Source organism: Mus musculus, chromosome 17, assembly GCF_000001635.26.
Source record: "Mus musculus strain C57BL/6J chromosome 17, GRCm38.p6 C57BL/6J".
Classification (NCBI taxonomy): domain Eukaryota; kingdom Metazoa; phylum Chordata; class Mammalia; order Rodentia; family Muridae; genus Mus; species Mus musculus.
Genome location: NC_000083.6, coordinates 22,329,614 through 22,337,308, shown reverse-complemented (window position 1 = coordinate 22,337,308; position 7,695 = coordinate 22,329,614).

The window sequence follows — 7,695 nt, the reverse complement described above, 5'->3', positions numbered from 1 at the left end:
AGCCGGTCCTGGTGTAGCTTAACACAATATATATACCACAAGAAATTCATCAGATTTAAATTATTTTTGTCAAATAATTTACAGATTGATAATATATACATCTGAGAACATTTAATACTGAAACAAGATTCAATAATTGGCATGCAGATGAAATTGAGAAATCCTTGGAAAGTTGGGTTTTGAGTAATATTAATTTATTTTTTATTTATTTGAAACACAGCCTTAGAACCTGAATTTATGCAACTTTCTGTTTTGTTTTGTTTTGTTTTGTTTCAGAAAAGGTACAATGACAGCCTAAGTGATCACCATGCCCTATGTCTAACCCCTTGAGTGATTGAAGCTGTAACACACAAATATATTCTTCTAAACAGTATACACATTGAATAGGTTATGTGTTAAAATATATTCAAAGAGAGTGATATTAAAAAAAAAGTCTACCCTCCAGAGATGAAAATTTTCCAATCTCATCTGGCCTTTTGCCACATGCAGAACTGACTCATTCCTTAGAGTCTCAAAGAGAAACAGGACAATTACTACCACTTCATCTTTTTAAGGAACATTGCCAAGAGGATTTTCCTGGGAGAGAGGTTCCCATCAACCACATCACCTGAACCTCCAACATTAGCACTTTCTGAGGGTTGAGTAGAAAGAAAATATTCTTTGGCATCCAAACTGAGAGAGGTGGCTAGCATCCCTTTTTGAGAGATGTTGTGACCATTTTGTCAGATCTTTGCATGAACCCCATGAAAAGCCTTTCTGTTGTGTTATTTGAAGTGCTGATAAGATTCTTGTGACAATGTAATACCTTTTTTCCCCTTCAATTTTGATTTTTTTTTTTTTTTTGGTTTTTCTCTTTTTTGAGACAGGGTTTCTCTGTATAGCCCTGGCTGCCCTGGAACTCACTTTGTAGACCAGGCTGGCCTCCAACTCAGAAATCTGCCTGCCTCTGCCTCCTGAGTGCTGGGATTAAAGGTGTGTACCACCATGCCTGGTCAAATTTGATTTTTTTGCTTTGTTATCAGAAACTTGAATACTGTGAGAAGGAAATTTTCAGTTGATGAATCAGCATCTTGTTCCCATGGTGATAACATTAATCCATCTATGAGGGCATGTATTAGTTAATGGAAAACCTTATAATGCTACCAATATTCTAAGATTTTGTGCAGTGGCTGTGTTAACTAAAATGTACAAGTGTTGAATGTGGCAGTTGTGCTTTGTCTTTAATTTATTTTAACTTAATTTATTAGTTTGGTTTTTTTTTTTTTTTTTTTTTTTTTACTTACCTTACATCTTGCTCACTGGGCCTTCTCTGTCACATCCTGCCCCTTCCCAATACATAAGCACAATCCTTCCTTCACCCCCTTATCTTCTCTGAGCAGGTAGGCTTCCCTCTATGTATCTTTCCACCCTGGCACTTCAAATCTCTGTGAGACTAGATGCTTCCTCTCCTACTAAGGCCAACCAAGACGACCCAGCTAGAAGAATATATCCCTCATTCAGGCAAAAGCTTTTGGGATAGACTCTGTTCCAGTTGTATAGGACCCATATGAAGTCCAAGCTGTACATCACCTACATATTTGCTGGGAAGTCTAGGTCCAGCCCCTGTATGTTCTTTGGTTGATGGTTCAGTTTCTGAGAACCTCAAGAGTACAGATTACTTGACTCTGTTGGTCTTCTTGTGGAGATCTTGTCCCCTTCAGGGTCCCCAATCTTTCTTCTTATTCTTCCATAAGAGACCCCCAGCTCCATCACTGTTTCACTATAGGTGTCTATATCTGTCTGCTTTAGCTGCTGGGTAGAGCCTCTCCAAGGACAACATCCTCCTGTGTGCAAGCATAAAAGAGTATCATTATAATAGTGTTAGGGATTGCTGCTTACCCATGGGATGGGTCTCAAGTTGGGCTGGTTATTGATTGCCCATTCCCTCAGGCTCTGCTCCATTCCATGTGCCTCCCATTTTTTATAGATAGGATCAATTTGGGGTTAAAACTTTTGTGAATAGATCGGTGACTTTATCACAAGGGACATTTTTAGTTTGGACTTACAGTCCTTTTGAATTGCTTTTTACTAAGATTCATTCAAATCATTTACATATTCTTTTCATTACCACTTGTTCCCTTTCCTGTTTTTTATTATTCTATAATCTGGCTATTAACCAATCATCCTATGAAGAGCTAATGATCAATTTGTCAGCTCTGGTTTGCTACAGTTGAAAAGCTATGATATTCCATAACAAAATGAAATTTAAACTATTAATCCAGCCTTAAAAAGGATACTAGAAGGAAAACTTCAAAGCACAGAGGGTAACTACACCCAGAAACACACAAGAAACTAATCATCTCATAGCAAAACCAAACTAAGAATCACACAAACACACACACACAATACCACCTCCAACATCAAAATAACAGAAACTAGCAATCATTGGTCACTAATATGTCTCAACATAATTGAGGTAATTCATTAATAAAAAGACACAAGGATACAGACTGGATTTACAGACAAGATCCATTATTCTGCTGCATACAAGAAATACAACTGAGCAAAAAAGATAGACACTACCTAAGAGCAAAGGGCTGGAAAAAGGTTTTCTCGGTAATTGGGCCCACAAACAAGCAGGATTGGACATTCTAAAATTTGATAAAATAGATTTTCAGCCGAAAGTAACCAAAAGAGATGGGGAAAGACACTGAATACACATAATAACAAAAAAAAAAAAAAAAAAAACCCAAAAAACAACAACAACAAAAAAATCCACCAAGATGAAGTTCAAATTCTGAACATCTATTCCCCAAAAGCAGGTGGAGCCACATTTATAAAAGAAGCATTAAAGCTCAAATCTCACATCTAACCCCACAGAAGAATAGTGGGGGGTTTCAACACTCCACTGTCACCAATGAATGTGTCATCAAAATAGAAACTAAACAAACAATGAAACGTTCAGATGTAACGAAACAAATGGATCTAATTCGTATCTAAAGATACACCCCCAAAAGAAAATACCTTCTTCTAAGCACCTCACAGAACCTTCTCCAATGCTGACCATATAATTGAGCAGAAAGTAAGGCCCACAGACATAAGAAGATTGAAATAACCCTTTGCATCTCATTAGATCACCATGGATTACAGCTGAACTGCATCAATAGCAGAAACAACAGAAATAGACTCATGAAAACTGAACAAATCTCTATGCAATGATCATTTGGTCAGGGAAGATATTTTTAAAAACTTAAAGACTTTCTAGAATTCAATGAAAATAAAGGCACGGCATACCCAAACTGGCGGGTCACAGTGAAAACAATGCTAAGAGGTTAATTCACAGCACTAATTGCCTTCATATAGAAATTGCAGAGATCTCACACTAGCAACTTAATAGCATACCTGAAAACTCTAGGACAAAAAGAAGCAAACACACCCAAGAGCAGTAAATGGGAGGAAAGAGTCAAACTCTGGGCTGAAATCAATTAGAAACATAGTAAAATACAAAGAATCAACAAGACTAAGAGCTGGTTCTTTGTGAAAATCAACAAGATAGACAAACCTTTAGCAAAACTAAATAAAAGGTACAGAGAGAGCCTCCAAATTAACAAAATCAGTAAAGAAAGGGGAGACATAAGAACAGAAAATGAGAAACTTAAAAAAAAAAAAAACTATTAGGTCTTACTTCAAAAGCCTATATTCCTCAAAACTAGAAAATCTAAATGAAGTGGATGATTTTCTAGAGAGGTACTACTTACCAAAGTTAAATCAGCATTAGTTAAAAATATCTAAATAGTCCTATAGCCAATAAAGAAATAGAAACAGTCATCAATTGTCTCCAAACCAAAAACAAACAAAAAAGCCAAGGGCCTGATGGTGTTAATATAGAATTCTATCATCAGTGTAACCCACTGTATAAACAAACTGAAAGAAAAAAAAGCACATGATCATCTCATTAGGTGCTACATACACCTTTGAGAAAATTCAACACCATTCTTGTTAAAAATCTTGGAGAGATACAGGATTCAAGGCACATACTTAAACACAATAAAAGCAATAGCCAGCAATTAAAGACAATGTTAAACTAAATGGAGAGAAACTTAAAGCAATCGCAGTAAAATCAAGGACTAAACAAGGCTTCCCAATCTCTTCCTATTTATTAAATATAGTATTTGAAGGACTGGCTAGAGCAATAAGAAGCATTGGTTATTTAATCTGTTACTTATGCCTCAATCCCTGCCATTCCTACTTGCTTTTTTGTTAAAGAATCATCACATATATTGTAAATCTTAGATCAAGATATAAAGCATATTGTCCAAGATCACATGAATATCCAAGAGAAATCTTATGAATGTAACAAGTGTGCCAAAAGGAGTCATAAATCCTCCTAAAGTATACCTTGTAAAACTAATGATGGAAATGCCTTTGTGTTAAATCACCAAATTTAAAGAGACAAAAACTGAGAACACCCAAGTAATTTAGAAATATAAATATTGCATAGCTTGCTTTAGTTTCCCTTCCATCAGTAGTCTAAATCAAAAGATCCACATAGGACAAAAAGAACACAATAATGCAGAGCATGAAAAGAGTTTTGACTCTAAACAAACTCATGCTGAAATGAACAAATAGTGGAAAGAAACAACACAAATGCAGGAATTGTGGAAAATGTTTCCAGATGTGCTCAAGCCTCAATAGACACGAAAGAGCTCATATTAGAGAGACGCCCCATAAATTTTCAAACTATAGTCAATCGCTTCTGCACTTATTACAACCAAAGTACATTACAAAACCCATTATGGGGAATATGCATACAAATGTACAGAATGTGATAAGTGCTTTTACCAGACTGGAAAGCTATTATAAGATGAACACCAGAAAGAGTACTTAAAATGTAGTGATTGTGATAAATCCTTCATGTGCTGCTCATGTCTTAGCAATCCTAAGAAAATACACGAAGCAAAGAGACCATATGAATAAAATCAAAGTTCTAGGTTATTCTATACATTGTCCCACCATGAATACCATTATAGAACCTTTATAGGAGAAAACTTTCCAGATGTAATGAATGAGGCAAATTTCTTTCAACATCCTCAGGTTTTTAAACTCACCTGATATTTAACAAATGTAGTTACTGTGAGAATACTTTTACCCAGAAAGAGTAACTTAGAACTCATCATAGTATTCATATAGGACAAAAACCTTACAAGTGCAGTAAATGTAACAAAGTCATTACTTGAAAAGGCCATCTTATAACTCATCAGATAATTCATATAGGAAGAAAACCTTACAAAGGTAGGGAATGTGACAAATTCTTTCATCATAGCAATCTTAGTATTTGTCAGAGAATTCATACAGGATAAACACCTTACAAATGCAATGTGTATGTTAAATCCTTTTCCAAGAAAGACAGTCTTCGAACTCATGATATAATTCATATGGGAGAGGAAGCTTAGAAATATAGTGAATGTGAATAATTACTTACCCTTAAACGTAGTCTTGGAATTCCTCAGAGAATTCATAGAGTGAAGAAAGCCTACAAAAGCAGTGAATATGACAAATCCTTTAACAAAAACAAACAAAACAAAAATTATCTTAATTTAAAAACTCATCAGATAGTTCATATAGGAGAGAAATATATAATTTTAATACATCACAGAATACACGCATAGAAGAAACCTTTCCAAAGTAATGGATGAGGGAAAGTTTTTACCCCTGTACCAGGTCTAAGAAAGCATCAGAAAATTTATATCAGGCAGAAAACATTCCATAAGAAACAATGTAGCATGTGCTTTATCCAAGTTCTAGTCTTAGCAACACTTGAGCCTCTATTCTAGAGAATTATGAATATGAGAGAAACATATGAAAGCCTTAAGTATGTTTCTTATTTGAAAAGCAGGTTATTCCTGGACAGATCATGCTGAGCCAGCACAGTTCCCATGAGAGAGGTCCTTTATTGAAGTGGGGTTGGGGGAAGGGAGAAGAGAGGAAGAGGAAAGAAAGAGAAGGGTCAGGGGCTCTCTCTTTTATCAGGGCTTTGACCTGGGTAACCCAGATAATGACGTGCACAGGTGATATGGATGAAACATGCTCAGAATGTGTGTGGCAGTTGCCTCCACAACAGACTCAAGAGGGTCCTTGTCACCTAGGAATGACATCCTGACTGGGGTCATAGTGTAGCAGTAAAATATTCTGATGCTAACAATGTTCAAGTCTTAGAAAATACCAAGCACTTATTAGGAAAAACTCTGAAAATGTGACAGTGCAGGAAATTTTTTTAGGAAATTTTTTAATAAAACTTTTTATATGTTCAAATACTCCTTCCCTGTAATCTTGTAAGTAACTCAAATAATGGTCATTGTTTCAACAATTTAGACTTCTTTATGTTTATCTTCCAATTTTTCTTTGCTGCTATTACAAACTTTTGGGTACTTTTAAAAGATGCAAGAGACAATCAAACTCACAGTCATGTCACATACTAACTAATTCACTTAATTATAAAATGTGCTTCCTATGTTGAACAGATAGTAAACTGCTAGAAACAAACAATGCAAATTGATATATTATCTTCAAAAACCTCATTGATCTACAGAATAGGAAAGGTTCTTTATTAAAAAGAACTTTTTTGACAATGAAACAGGTTTGCTCCTGGCAGCACCCTCTATTCCACTTCAAAGATGTGAGTATCAAAGAATGTCCTTATGGAGTTTCCTTCATATGTGGTAAGCTAGGCACTGGACAAGAAGTTCCCCTTGCTTCAACTGCTAAGATTGTGCGTTCCTAACTGGACAAATGACACAGGGAGTTGATTGCTGAACTTTACAAAGACAGGCTGAGCAGTCCTTCATAATTCCTGCTTCACAATTCTTTCCTATACTGGTACAGAAGACAGGAGATGGATGCCCCACCAATATAGAAGAATGTTGGAGTCCTGTCTAGAAAGTCAGCTTTCTCTGTCATTTCTATAGTTTTGTAAGATACTTTTCTGCATTTCCTGCTTACTCAGGTAATCTTCCTTCTTTACCAAGTCTCTGGTGGTGTTGAAGACAAAGATGTATAAGTTGTTTAGAATTTAGGAAAATATTGTAAAGACCAAGATGGTTTTAGGTTGTTAATGGAAGTTATAATGAGAAATCATTTGCCAGTGGCACACACCTTTAATCCCAGCACTTGGGAGGCAGAGGCAGGCAGATTTCTGAGTTCAAGGCCATCCTGGTCTACAAAGTAAGTTAAAGGACAGCCAGGGATATACAGAGAAACCCTGTCTCGAAAAAAATAAAAATTACTGAATTCTTGTTTCAGACTAATCATCAGACTACAAAAAGGACTCAGTATCTAATTCTGTGGTAACAGTCAGTCCTGGTTTTGTATAGGAAAATCAGGCCCAAAAGTTTAAAGGCAATCTGGGGACTGGTACATCCTATTTGGCTAACTAGACAAAGTATTATCTGTTAACCTGTAAGATGATTACTCAGAGATGAATTTAGAGGGGAAATGTAGAGTGAGTGAACTGGAGAGTTCCAGTACATTGAGATAACAGAGCAGAAGTAATCCAACGATAACTTCTTGGCTTATTAGTTACATTTTCTTAGTGTCCATTAATGAGAACTCCTAAAAGGTGGATGGACTTAATTTACCTTGTGAACAAAATGGAGGCTACACACAAAATGGCTACAATTTTATATCAGAGCACATCATTCCCCCTTGAGCTGTAACTTA